Below are 15,389 nucleotides of genomic sequence, written 5' to 3' on the forward strand. Positions count from 1 at the left end.
AGACGGTGCTGCTTCTACTGAGGGCTATATCGTGTGAGTATTTGGGTTTGTACACGTCTTTATGCTTGTGTATGTATGTATGTATGTATGTATGTATGTATGTGCATGTTTGTATGTGCTCCAGTATACTGTACTACACAGTCGGGTCTGAGTGGACCATGCTGGCAGTCAAGACCGAGTGGGTGATGGAGCTTTAAAGTGGGCCTTACGTTGCTTTGCTCTGGTTTATTTATGCCCCTCAGATGATTCACCAAGACATTTACCAGTGCACTCTGTCTCGTGAAACTCACTTGCCATCATAAAATTGCTTGTCGAGGGTCCACATGGTAAATATTTGAGGTCTTAAGAAGGTCTCTTCTTAGAAGGAGGAGAAGGAGGTTTCTCCCAAACCAGAGCAGGTGCATGCCCTCCTGAACCAGCAGATGTGTACCAGAGGCCCTGGGTTTTGGCCTGTTCCTGATAAATGGATTAAATCCTAATCCCTAACATTGTACATAGATAGTCAGAAAGCACATTGATTGGTCAAGCGTCGTTTGATCTGCGTTTAGCATTCTCATCTATTGATTGGGCTATGCACAGAGCTTGCGCTGTAAGATATGTTAAGTAGTGTGGGCTTTTATGTCCAGACCATACTCACTGTCAAATCACAGAGCTGGGTTCATCCACTTGGGCTTTGTGGTCTCTTAGATCCGCTGACTGACTTCAGAAAGCTTGTCTGAGCCAAACACACACCCTGCTTAGTCAGCATGGGCATAACACACACACACACACACAGACTGCTCTAGTGTCCGACTGACAGACTCCGTCTGAAAGAAGGGTGGAGGTAGTTGGGGAGAGTGCGATAGATTAGAGTTGCTGGTGCAGAAAGTAAGGCATGTACTCAAGTAGAGGAGATCTGGAACAAGCGAGAGCAGAGAGAGAGTGAGAGAGAGAGAGAGAGCGAGAGGGAGGAGGGCCCGGGAAGGGGCGGTGGATGGTGGGGGGGCAGAGACAGAATTCTGCACAGTCTACCATTAGTTTCAAAGGGCATTTGCGGTCAGTTAGACTAGAGGCCCGGACACCGTGAGGTTGGAGGACAGGGATGTGTGCCAGTGGGAGGGCCAGGGGTTAATATGAAAGATGTGGCTGCTGCTCAGCAGAGTGGGGCCTTGGGAGAAATCTGTCACAAAATGAAGAGCATTGTATTTGCTATGTATTTGCCCCCTTGCAGCGCAGATGTTAGATATTGTTATGTTTCGGCAGCAGAGAGGCTGGCTAAGGGAACTAGTCAGAGGTCAGGATGAGATGATCCAAATAACCAATCAGACAGGACTGGCTGGTATGGAGGAGGCAGTACATATTCCTTACCACACAGGCACACAGACACACACACACAAACACACAGACAGACAGACAGACAGACACAAAGGACTTGTAGACGAGCCCACGTCCAGGGCTGTATCACTGTGTTTCTGATGCAGCTGTAATCACGGCATAGTCGAGGCTCGCCGGTGGCAGCAGTACCTTAATGAGATGTCTGGGTCGGCCTCCTGTTTTATCCTTGTCTCCTTCACTTCAGGTTTCACACGGGAGTTTTTCGGTAGGTAGAGCATCAACAACAGCCTGTGTCTCGGCGGGCACCACGTGCTGTCTGACAGCTCTCCTTTGTTGTCTGGCCTTTGAGTTCCACACTTACAGTTCACCCGGAATTAGCTTCAATCGAGGCAGACTTTGCTGAGGTTGGTAAGGCGTTCTGACAACTCAAATGGGATCACATGGCGGCGCGCGCACGCACCAGTGACGCGAGGGCACACACACATACACACATAAATACACACAAACATGCGAGGCACAGAGCAATGAAGTTGTCTAGAATAATCACCTCGTGTGTGTTTGGTGTGAAGGTCACCTAGCCTTCTCTTCCCATTCTGACCATGCTTCTGCTTAACATAATTCGATTCATCTCCGTTCAGTGTTATTTGGACAGGAGTTGTTCCAATGTCATAGCCACAAGAACATTCTAGTTGAGATATGAATCTCATAAAGGAGAGGAGCTGGAACGTCTGCACAGAGGAGGATTGGCAAATAAGACATGAGGTTGGCTGCTAAGTACGTCAAGAAACACCACACCATATGAAATAGTGATACATGTCATTACATGACATTAGGGAGAAGGTAGTAATGTATGTGTGTGTATGGTTGAGGTGGTGTGTTTGTGGTCAGTGTGTGGGTGTTTGTATGGCTCTGTGTGCGCGCATCGAAGTAAAACACTCCCGCGTACTGTTCTGAGGACGTGTGAGTGTGTGTGTTTGCCTGTGTGTGCGCGTGCGCGTAGTATGTGTTTATGCGGGAGTGTGCGTAAGTGTGTTTGCGTGCTTCTCCTCGTGTCAGGAGGCCTCAGCGTAACTCGGATCAAGTCAAGGTGCCAGTGACACAGCAGTGTTTGACAGGTCAGAGGCTGGAGGTACATTGTGAGGGCCCAGGGGGGACCGGGAGACTGTGATAAGGGCCAGGTTGGTCTGCAGCTGATCACTCCTCACTCAGCTGTCTGGGGCTCAGCCATCCAGAGGGGTGAGGGTAAGAGCTGTAGAAGATGGACCCGGTCAACAACCTTCAGCTCCAATCTCCATCACTCCCCGCCGCCTGAACGGCGTGTGCGCCGGACGTTTGGAAATACCTTCTGCATACCTCACACATGTACTCGGTCATGCAGACGCACACGCACGCACGAGCACACCTGCATGCACTGTCAAATTGCTAAATGTCTGGATGTCCTGTTTTCTCTGGTTTGTGTGGTTATCTTTTATTCCAAGACCGTATTTACTCTCCTTCACCCAATACTAAGGGGACAGTGAGAGGTGCACAGCAGCTGTGAAGATAACTGTAAGTTTGCAGGCAGTACAAACAAGTCAAGGACGTTGGGTGTTCGCTACTGTGCGTTCCTGCATTGCCTTATCTTAGCCCAATCTCAACCCTGTCTTTACATCGTATCAGTTCCAGCCCCGGTCTTGCTCAGCCCAGCACTATTTCCTACTCCATCTCCTGGATCTTATACAATAACACACACAAGGAAATGGTCAAAGGAAGGAATGCAAAAGAAAGATAGTCCAGCAATGTGTGTATGTGAGAGAGGGAGAGAGAGCGAGAGAGAGAGACAGAGAGAGAGAGAGAGAGAGACAGAGAGAGACAGAGAGAGAGACGGAGAGAGAGACAGAGAGAGAGAGATGAAGGGCAGGCGGGTAGAAGAGAGATGAAAGGAGAGAGTGATGGGATGGGGGAAGAGAGTTGTTGCCTCCTGCCATGCTTGTTAGTGTGAATGAGCTTGTTTGTATACAGAGAGGGACAGAGAGTGAAGCATAACCTTTTGGAATCAAATAGCATTCAGAAACCCCCTGGGCTGTTACATGGATTCTATGGTCAGTGTTTTCAGGCGTGACAAATCCCTACATGTGAGTTTGTTTATGAGTGCCTCTATTGGGAATAGACCACCATAGATAGATGTGTGCCCCTCAATCCCTCGGTGGCCGAGAAGAATGAAGCTATTGTTCTTTCCCAGACATCAAAAGTGGCACCAAGAGGGGATGAAATATTTGCTCTGTGTGCTGCCTTGTAGCATTACGGAGCATCATCGCACAATCTGGTCATTTTCTCAACATGGACACACGGGTCCTTGCACTCATACAGTACTTCAAAGTTGACAAGACACTTTCATCAAGTGCTCCTGCAGAGAGTTAGATATTGCGGCGTGATGGTTTCATATGCTTGGTTGGGATTCCATGGGTAGACTGGTGGGATTGAGAACTTTGTCTTGTGAAGCTGTTTATTCTTTGTTGTGGTGTTTGGTCAAAGTTTTTGCATTACAAAATCAACCTTTCAAAATCCATATTTTTAAGGCAGCGTCTGAAGTTGAATCTAACTATTGCTGATGCAATCGAGAGCAGAAAGAAAATCATTCAGTATTCAGAATCTGGGCTTTACAAACTAGCAGGGGCACAACGAAAGTTTTATCTTTAGTGTGCAAGTTGGATCACAGAGGCCAGTCACCTGTTAGGAAAGTCAACTACTCTCCAAAGTGCTAATGGAGTCTCCTGAGAGCTCCCTGCCCCTGGTCATAAAAGTAATAACCTGTGGTCGCTGTCAAAGAACAGGCTTGTCGCAACCCCCACCTTAGCAAGGTGCTGAAGAGTGACTCTTCAGAAAGGAAAAGGAGGGGAGAAAACAGAGGCAGAGAACATTTTCATTAGAGGCAGCTGCCTCTGGGAGTCCCAGTCTCAGATCTGGCTTGGCATCCAGGTCCCCAAGTGTTCCAATTATCAGACTCCGCCAGTCATGCCTGTGATCAACCCACCGCCAAGACAGCTTATTAACGCCTGTTCTCACATTGTCCCAGACCACTGGGTCAGATTAGAGAGAGGCGATCACCCAGTCGATCATGCTGCTACACACAGCTGATTTGGGTTGAGCTCTGGTTTGTGTAGCTGTGTAGAGTAAAACACAGGACACAAAAAACAACAACATAGAGAAGAAAAAGAAGAGGTGGAGTTCTGTGACTGTGAGTTACATCATAGAGATTGGGGGGAGGTTACGTGGATAAATAAACGGTTGTATCGTCTCATCACTTTTCACTTGGACAATTCTTTTTCACATGCTTCTACTGAGAGCTCTCACCTTAGTCTCATTCCCAATGATGACAGATTGCATTGTACTGCACATTCTTCCTGCTGCTGGTTTAGGCAAACAAAACGGTTTAAAGAATCAAATTGTGTGCCGTACGTTCGAACAAACACATCCTAATAGTTCTCAAAGCTCATAATTGATTCTGGGGTGTTTGCAGGGAGTGTACTGTTTAGTCAGCAGTCTTCACATTTCCAGCCCTGTTAGTTGAAGGCCTGTGTAGCATCAGGCCTTTGTCTGACATTAATGAATATCCACTCCTACCTCTCTCAGGACTCTTTAACTTGTTCCCCAAATGATGTATTAATTTAATTAACAATGTCATTTTAAAATGTAATTAAAATATAACCAGGCTGATGAAGAGGCATCACCTCCTTTGTTTTTGAATTGCTATTGGGTAATACCTCTCTCGTTCTATCGCTTCTGCTTTTCGCCTTCCCTTTCTTTCTCTTACTCTTGACCTTTCAATATCAGAGCAGCAACTCTGAGCAGTATTGGGATCTTTTTTAGCTTAACCTACCATCTGCATTCACTTTTGTTCAAAAACATTTTCCCTTTTCTCACAAGGCACTGTCGGAGGGTAGTTAGTGGTGGGGGCTCATGGGGAACACTCTTGGCACACCACAGGATCGAAGATTCAAACACATGTCCACAGTAATAGTTTTAGCAAATCATTTCAATTAGGATAATGCAAACATCACAAATGCTAACCAACACTAGTTGTGTGTAGACTCAGAAATCAATGGAACTCTATAGTCCCTGTGGAATGCAGAGAAACAAAAGCCTGATGCAGAGTTGTGCACACTTATAAATATATATCTGTGTGTTTGTGTGTGGGTGTGCGTATCTTGCAACTTGCTCTGTGTTGCAGCTGAAAGGCTAGCTCATACTTCAAACTGGAGCTATTTGAATCCACTTTTAGTCAATTCAGCCATTCAAAAACAAACCATGCACTCGCATTGCACTCCTGTGTTTCACATTGAAAAATAAACATTGATCCGATTTTTCAATATTCCATTGTATTTTTTTTGTATTGCCTTCATGAAGTGCCATTAAAATGACAAGCTTACTTCCCAATAATAAAAATGTGTTCAAGCTCATTTACATTCATATTCTTTTCAGTTGTTTCCATTGATACTCATCAAGGCAGACTCATCTGTCAGGAAGCATAATGTAACTTAAAAAACCAACACTGACCTCCAAAAAGTCAGCAATGAGGTATGTTCATCATGGTAAATTGCACACCACTGAAGCTGCCTCTCACTATATCTTCAGCACCATGGACAGTTCCACCATTGACTTGCACTACACAATCTACACTACAGAGTGCAGCCACATTTTCCAGCACCATAGACAGCTCCCTCAGTGTCTTTGTGTGAGTGTCCAACAAACCTTTTTACAGTTTTTCCTCCATATGTGTGAAACATACGATACTGTGTTTGACGACATAGGAAGGCGTGACGCATTCACACCTTTGCTTGGATATCGATTTTGCTTCTTGTCAGAGAAAGCAAGCTGCGCTCCAGTGTAATATCTTGTTTACTGGAGAGGGAGGGAAAATATATGAAAAGATTGAGACCTTGTGTTAATATATCAATTATTTCTAGCAACATATTTCAAAGTAAATAAAATTGAACAAGCTGTTCCGAAACAACACCATCTGATGTGTTTTGTTCTTTCAGATAACCATTGTAGAAAATGGTTTTCAATTGTGCGCCTCGATTTGAGTTCTCAGATGTTTAGCGGCTGGCCATATGTGTGTGTGTTCCCTGGGGCTGGCCCTGCAGGGATCTCCCAGGAAGAGAATTTCAGGGCTGAATGGCTCAGCACATGAAATAGTCCTCGGAAATGATGCTTCAACAAGAGGAATCGTTCAATTTGTCCCACGCAGAAAACAATATTCAAGATGAACTGTATGTTTTTTCACTGCCTATATCTTCTCACTCATTCTTTTTTCACTCTTTTTTTTCCGCCTGTAGAGTCAGCTGGACTCGTGGGAGCTGATTGGTGGAGTGGCATGTATTGGCTTGACTGTATGCTGTGTAACCTTATGGATGTGCAGACATGTTGGAGACGCAGAGTGCTATTAATTCTCCTCTCATGTTAGCCAGAACCCTTCCTTTCCCTAGGAACAGGCCTCTGAATCATTTATTGTGTGATTGATTTTGGAAGGGATGGGAGAAGCACGGGCTAGAGAGCTAATTCTCAAATCAGTAGGGAGAGTCGTCAGCGCTTCAACTTCCCTTCCATAACATCAGTGCTGCCTCACACACATGTGTTTCCCTACACGGCTGAAATAAGCCAAAAGTGTGTCTTGTGATTAATACTGCAGATGGCACACAACCAATTACCCCTGCGGTATTTATCCCAGTCTTGAACACATCCAATCGGAATTGGGAAACATCAAGTGAGACTCACACATTTTAATGACTTGAAAGCAATTTTATGGGTCGGCAAGATGCAATAAAACAACAGTCTCCCAAAAACACGAGCGTTACTACCGATCCGTAGCCTCTACAGATGTGAGAAAGGAAGTCATTTATGCAGAGTAATTAGACAATTACTGACAGTGACTGTATGAAGTTGGGCAGATTCACTTTGTGGACCTTAAAGGAAATGTCTGACAGCACTTTATTAATGAAACATAACTAATATAAATTATCGTCTCACAAATGTTTGGCGTGCTTTGTGATTAAACCCCTCAATTGAAGACAGCCATACAGTTTACAATAGATATAATCCCGGAGGCCACGTCTGCTAAAAAAGACACATTGTAAATGCAATGGCACAAAACCCTAGGAAGAACTAAGCACTGCTCAAAGTCAAACGAACAAGACTTGACAAAGCATTCATTCGACTTAATGCTTTTTTTCTCTTTGTACTTGACAAATGTAAACAGCAAGTACATTTAATGAGTGCAGGTTAATATGGGATCTTGGAACATCCACTTGATCTTGGGACAATTGCTTTGGAGCATTACAGCTGCTGCAGAATAGCATAGAATTATCCATCTGAGATGCAGACAAGATGACAGGGTGGACATTTCTCTCTCTCTTTCTCTTTCTTTGTCTCCCACTCATTGTCTCTTTGTTTCTTTTTCTCGCTCTCGAACACATAATCAAGTGTCTCCAAAATATAAGGTTCACTCCCTTACTCTCTTTCTCAAACACACACCCACACGTCAGTTTCAATGGATTCCATTGTGTCCGTTTGAATACTTATTATGAAAGGTTTATTGGTGTCACTGCTCCTATACGAAGACTTTATTACTCTTCCCTGGAGCAACATACACACAATCATCCTCCTAGTGGAGATTGTGCACTCCTGCATGACCTCTGATCTGCTTTCCCTGCACAAAGACAGGAGACACGAGGAGGGAAGAATTAGCACACTGACAGGCCTGATTATTAGAGAGCTTTCACACAAAGCCTGCTTGATATCAAAAACAAGGCAGGCCAAGTGGAGGTTTTGATGACTTAACCTGGATTAGCACTTGAGGCAGACGAATGCCAATTAGACCGCTGTTTAGTGTGTGAAGTTTTGGCATAGAAATGTTGAGCAATTGGAAAAAAAATTGGCTCAGTTGACACAAAACTGTCCAGTTGGAGCACATACTGGGTTTGCTAGAAAATGCTTGGAAGAAAGTACAAGATCATTGGAATTTCAAATAATTATTGCCTCCCCCAGTGCTGACGCAGAGCAATTCTGAATTAACTGACATCTGACAATAGTGACTTTTTGACTGACAAATTTACCTGCAGAAGTATGGCATTGGACTAGCAATGGCAGCCTCTACAGTCACAGTAAATGTGTCATTATCCTCATTTTGATGGCTAAACGTTTTAGAGTGTTAAATGGGACGGTCGTATTTTGTGCGTGAATAAGCCTACTGTAGTTTAAATCGTGTATGCGGTAGGCCTTTTGCACAAGGGGCTCGCAGACCCTATACCGCACTATGATCAGAAATGAAGAGGGAACCGTAGTCTGCCAATGCTACTATGAACAGGTAGATAGCTCCATTCAGATTAAACCTTTGCTTCTATTATATCGTTTATATTTCTGAATTATTTTCAGAAATATACGCAGTTTGTAATTGGCAATTTGGCAAAATGCGTTTCAGACAGTAAGCTACCTTTCTCTTTCCCACCCGCCTATGTTTTTGCCCGTTGCTATGCCCGCCTCAGACAGGTGCTTTTCCAAATTCGTGCCAGAGAAGAGTTAGAAGGAGGGGTCAGCGTGGAGATTTAGCCGGCTTCAACTCTACTGCCCAGTGTAATAAGATTACCCCTCCAAACGTCACTACCAGTTATTTCGACTGGGGGGTGGGGCGGACCTGAGAGAGAAATGAAAGTTGCGCTTTGCTGTACGCGCAAATATGGTCCATCGTTGCTTCTTGCTGTAAAGCGGCTCCATAGGTAACTAGTCAAGTGTTTTTAGACTACACGGGTGTACATCTACTGTGACTATATTTCTCCCCTCCACCTCGACATAATTTGCTATAGTGGCAGGGGGCGGTCGAGGGCTGATGTGCTTGTGTGAATATGCTCTAGAGCGTCAGTGCCAGTCGGTGTCCGTGGCGTCTGGGGCAGTCCGAGTAGGATTTGTGTGCTTTTGGAGTCAATATGGTAAGACATTTTTGTATTCCGCTTCACATCACTGCATCTTAGAATTATATACTGAGATGGGCTTATTACCATTCGTAAAAATGTAATCTATTAATGTTAAATGAACTGTTCAGCCCAGTTCCTATGAACTGATGTACAGCAGGCACTCTTATTATTATGGGTTGCCATGCCGTCATATAATACTAATAATAATATAATGAAACGTATAATTGCCGTATAAATCGTACACCCGTGCAGTAACTAGTATACCGTGGCATAATTAAGATTTCCCATAAGAAGTACATTTATTTCCACGTCCAAGTTCAACTCTGTCCAGATAACCCGCTGATAATCTCTTGAAAGTGAAGTTCTAAAACACACTGACCGTATTCGCATTCGCTTTGGATTAGGCAAGGGATATAGCCAATTAGCAAATGTGTTGTACTGTAAACTGCAGCTGATAAAATGAAATCTCGCTTAAATTAGATCTCTCTGAAATTAACATCCACATGCTATCCTCAGGTTACTGATTTAACTGTAAACTCAAACTCTAAACATCAGCCCAAATTGCTCGTTTTTAGGTCCTGATAAACGCATGCAACTCACGATTGTGCGCATAAAAGGTCTCCTCTGAGGATTTCTAAACCCAGTGATCTGAACTGACTTTTAGCAGCTACATTCCGTGAATGAAGGCTATCATGCTTTTAGCGTTCCCAACCAGAATATGGACTGGTGTACAAACTTTGAAACATACATCTTGGATGTTTAATGATTTGTCTATTTATAGTACGATGTTTTTTTCGTTCTATATATCCTACGTAACTTCTCTGCAAATGTCAACCAGTGTTTATTTTTTACTTGTCACTGTTTTATTGATATCAGAAAAGACTTGCTTGACTAATGTCTGATCGCCCCACCTGGTGTTTAGTAGTATATGTTTGCCATGTGCTTAATATTTCCTGACCAAGGCAGATGTTGAGTTGGTTTTGCACGCCCTCTGCACGCATCATTTCATATATCTACAGTATGTTGCACCACTAGCCTACACAAGACCTACCTTTCAATACAAGGTAGCCATGCTATGAGACTTGTTTTGACACACAAGGATACTTCAAAAGTCACCCCTGGATGGGACAGATAACCTATTGGTCGAATGACAGGCCGTGATTTGATCCCCTCTGGTTTGCTCTATGCCTTGTACACGGGTAGAGGAGCCTGCTCCACCTGGGGATCCAGACGATTGATGCCGGGTCTTTAATACATGATGCATGGGGGACAGCTCCACTAGCAATCCATCTTGAGGAAGAGACAGAGAGAAAGAGAGAACGCCTAACACAAAAAGAGTTGAGGAGTTTGTAAGTTGCACCAAAGATGTTATAAAGGACTGTGATAGCTGAGGAAAACCACATGGTGTAAATTAGTCATTTTCCTTTTTGCTCTCATAAAGTGAGGTCATAGGGGGGTCAAATGGCTGAGTGGTTAGGGAGTAGGGCTATTAATCAGAAGTTTGCCGGTTCGAATCCTGGCCACGGATGCCGTCTCAGTGCAATTACCGCCAAGTACCGGATGTCTTCCTTTTGTCTCATCTTTACGGCTAAAACTGCACTGAGCCATACACTGCTTTTCAGTTTACAACTTATTGTGTTCTGATTGTCGTAGGTGAATAGCTTGTGCTTGTTATTCATGGCCTTTTCATTATAATGGGTGACACTGGGGAGGTGTGTGTGTGTGATAAAACACTAATTAAACAGGGCTACAACCCTCCCATGACTGACTAATGATCCTGCCCACTCTGTCACTGCACCACCAGGAGCTTGGCGGAGTGATGACAAGTTTGAGCGCGTTCTTTGCTTTGAACGGACAGGGAAATCAAGCCAAACTGTTTGATAAGTCCCACGGATCTGTTTGTTTTAAGTCCAGGCTTAGGCTATTGCTTTAGAGAGTATGTCAACGTCAGTTTGACTGGGCTTGCTGTGATGTTGCCTTATGCGTTGATGTTTGGGGTTTGTTAAGCTGTTTTGATACCTGCGGCGGTAGTCAAGAGTCTTTGCTCGATCTATGTTTGATTTTAGTTGGGGTTAATAAGCATGAGGGCATGAGAGTCAAGATTTGTTTTTCATGCAAGGAACAGAGACCATGGGGTCACGTAAACAATTTTATGGATCTCCTCTGCTGCACATAACTTTGTTCGGCATGTGAGTCCTGCCACTGTCCACTGGGGCCAGCATAAGGTGGCATGTCATCGAGCTTTCCAAAATGAGACTGTGTGTCAAGTGGAAGAGAGCATTGAGAATATTGACAAGTCTCCTCCACAGTAGACAACTTATCAGCCTGCATTCATATGCACAGTGGACACCTTGGGGAAGCCATTTCAACATGATTTAATAAGTGACTCAAAGGGCGTTTGCGATTCCTGAAATGATTTCAGTCCATCTGGATAGGATGGAGTGATGAATAGTTGACAGGAGAAGTGGTGATATCTCCCCTGCTCTGAATCTGTTGGATCTGGTTTTTACATTTTTCCAAATGTTGTCATTGTATACTAACGTTGGTGAGACTGCGAGAATAGAGGAATAAATGTCTACGAATGACCATTCTCGGTGTGTGTGAAATAGGGCTACGGTATGCTGAATGATAGAGAGAGGGAGGTTAACGGGTTCCACAACGCGGACAAAAGGCATGGGGCAGCTGCCATGTAAAGGGGGTAGTATTTGGTGACATGGCGAGGACCAGTAGGCTATAGGATATGGATAACTAGGCAGGAACTTAATGGATTTCCAGAGGTTTTTGTAGAGACTTGGCTCTGAGCTCTGGTCCCTGTCTGCTTGCCTGCATGCTCGTCTGCCTGTCTGCCTGTCTGCCTGCTGGCCTATATCCCTCCCTCCCTCCCTCCCTCCCTCCCTCCCTCCCTCCCTCCCTCCCTCCCTCCCTCCCTCCCTCCCTCCCTCCCTCCCTCCCTCCCTCCCTCCCTCCCTCCCTCCCTCCCTCCCTCCCTCCCTCCCTCCCTCCCTCCCTCCCTCCCTCCCTCCCTCCCTCCCTCCCTCCCTCCCTCTGACTCTCTGTCAGGGGGACTGATCTTTCCAGTCAAGATCAGGAAAGAAGTAAGAGGTGTGGTATTAATAATTCACTGCCATGGAAACGCTACCCCCAGGACGTGGCTCCATGCCTGTTCATCTCAGGTTGTCTTGTCTTAGTCATTCAAGGGTCAGATACTTTATCAAGAGAGATACGGTCAGGCACTGGATGAACAGGTGGGATTGCGAAGTCTGGTGTGGGTTAATTTAATATCAACATAAAGTTAATGCAGCTTGAAAGCAACCTCCAGCAAATACAATCAGGAGTCGTATGGGAAAGATTTCACAAGTTATTAAAACAATAATTGCTCTGCTCCATAGTACTGCATTCTGTGATCATTGATTGAGAGCCGGGTTGTGGGTAGTCACAACAGTAGGCTGAATTACCATTTGGTTGGAGTAGCTGAAATGGTAGTCTCCAGAAATATTGCCTTCTCTCTACACATGAAGGCATTTAGTGAAATTAATATGGTTCATTGCCAAATTACCACTTAATTAGGTGTCATATTTTCAATTAACCTGTTTTTGAATAGTTTGTTCTTGCAGTCTAATTTACCTACCAATGCTGTCAGGCATTATATATATTTTTCTGAACTTCACTGCCCTTTATGTGTGAAGGTGGAACTAACACAACCTTGTGTGTTGGTGGGTAAGACCAGAAATCTCCTGGCAGTAGCTTGAGGCCTCATTGCTGCACATTCAAAAACTCTATATGAAGTGTATTGGCTTCGACTCTCCTTTAATACTGTTTTATAGAGCAATTAAAAGCCTATCTGTGTAACTTGATGTGTGAATCATCTCTAGATTGGGGTTTGAAAGTTTGAATATATTTGATTTTACTGTATAATAGAAAGACATGGTTTCTTCAATTTATGCTTACTGGGTTGGAGCGCTGACTATTCTCTTCTTTGTCAATCTGACTAAATCAATTGAGTGATCACAGGTCCTTTCTCCTTCAATATCCCCTTCAGAACTGGAATCAAAGGGCTTTGTCCGCTTTTGACATTGACTAATCTCTGTGCGCAAGATGAATAGTTGAACCACTTTAGAGAGAATTGATCACATCTGCTAAAGATCATACAACTTTTCCTTGGGTAGTAACACCCACACACATACAGTTTGCACAGACACGCAGACTGTATATTATTTGGTTTTCAGTAGGCGGCTTTACAAGGCACAAGAGGTTAAATACTCACAAACACTAAGTTCCTGGATGGAGGAGAGGTCCCGACTACTGGACGGCTATAAAGTATCCAAATGTAAATGGAGGTCAAAAATTGACGTTTATTTCCTGCTTCCAGCACATGATGTGCATGGGGTTTGTGTTGACTATTGAGGGATTACTGTGGCATGGTTTGCGAATGGAATGCTTCTCCCGGGTTCTAAAGTAGGGGAGCACTCCAGTCTATCACAAATGGTTGTGGATTTCTTCAGATGATCACCATTAGAAGGTTGTTGGGGTTTGGAAGCATCTGCACACAGAGTAAGAGGTAAGTGAATGTCAAAAGTATCATTCATAGAAAGGGATCTTCGAGGGACCTTTTGAAGTGCGGATGGCTCTTTTTTCTAAAGCCGGGGCTGCAGAAACTCAATGTGTAAGATTGTGAGATTGAAGATTGAAGGGCGGCTATTTCTGACTGTGATGGAGATAGAAAGGGTTGCCGTTGGAAAGTCATCCGTTCTGTACAGGACCCGTTTCAGGAAAAGTCAGTGTCAGTATTTAGTATTTGAGATGTTCCATCTATTTTAATGATGGAACAACCTAGCTCATGGGTGGGATTGTCAACCATGTTTACTATGCTGAAGTGATTTTGGGAGGCAGATGCTATACATGATGCATGATGTTATACAACTACTCAGCAATGAGTGGCAATTTTTTTTAAAGAACACTGACACATGGATACAATACAGTATAGATGTTTTTAAACGGAATGGAAAGTGGTCTTATCCAGCAAAAACCATTAATGGAGCTGCTAAAAATATTTTTCCTTAGATTCTTAACAGACTAACAGTAGATAGCAAAGTATTGACCTATCCTATACAGCATACATTATGTTGCCAATACTCCCCTGTAGGAGCTGCACACTAAGCCAACTCTTGACCTTGGCAAAAAGCTCATTGGATAATCTTAGTACCTATTGTATAATCTCAGTTTAGTCCACAATTCCAAACATTCCTACTAAAGCACTTAGAGATTTAAGAGTCAAACACATGCTAGGACTAGGGACCACCCTGTCCCTCCTCTGACTGAACACCCCGTGGAAGGGAAAAGATTTAGTAGAGGAAATCTCCCCAGAAGTCAAAAGTTATTTGTCTGGTGTGTCAGATGTCGGTGTTTAAATCCAAGTGCTAGATGTAGCCATTGTGTTCAACGGTGTGCCTTGTGACATGGATACCACTGCACTGGGTTGTGAAGCAGCCGACCGGCGCAGGGCAGGCAAGCAGGCAGGCGAGCGGGTGGGAGCCACATGGGTGTGAGCGTGGTGGGGTTTAGAGACTCAAAGCATGGTCATGAGGTAACTCAGGCAGGCAGCGAGATTAGAAGCGCTCAGATCTGCAGCTCGGAGTGAATAGATGAAAGGTTCAGATTGCTACAGGGCTCAGTTTCTACAATGCTACTGGAGCTGTAGGGTTACAGCCTACTGGAGATCTGCTTACTCCACAATACGTTGTTACTCTATAGCGGTTATTACTATAGTCGGACTGTTCCAATACGTCATGAATGGAATTAGTGAATATTATAATGGATGTTTATATCTCACACTTCCTTTTTCTTGCCGATGTAGGCTGGAGAGTGACAACAAACCAGGATGCCATTGGCCTCTAGAATATGATCATGTTCCATGTTACAGCCTATCAGAGTAGAGCAGTGACGCAGTGGCCAGGCTCTCCCCACACACTCATAACAAGGTACAGCACATTCTCTTCCTCGCTAACGCCACCAAATGAAAACACAGCACACAAACAGAGACGACAGAGGGCTCTACTCGCTTCATCCATTCGTGCAATTTCAATAATCACGAGAGCACTTGAGAGAGACCCATGTTAAAGCCTCCCT

At 44.3% G+C, this 15,389-nt stretch overlaps 1 protein-coding gene across 1 annotated transcript in view; it reads left to right on the plus strand.

Moving 5' to 3' along the window:
• The first annotated feature begins 9,215 nt into the window (after positions 1 to 9,215).
• The window catches only part of LOC146268280 (protocadherin-15-like), a 106,196-nt gene continuing 100,022 nt past the window's right edge, over positions 9,216 to 15,389 (plus strand). The window contains exon 1 of the mRNA XM_084709441.1: positions 9,216 to 9,278. The gene's annotated coding sequence lies outside the window, so the exon portion shown is untranslated. The remainder of the gene's footprint in view (positions 9,279 to 15,389) is intronic.

This window comes from Hypomesus nipponensis, chromosome 11 (genome assembly GCF_054491055.1).
Source record: "Hypomesus nipponensis isolate SF chromosome 11, ASM5449105v1, whole genome shotgun sequence".
Lineage (NCBI taxonomy): Eukaryota > Metazoa > Chordata > Actinopteri > Osmeriformes > Osmeridae > Hypomesus > Hypomesus nipponensis.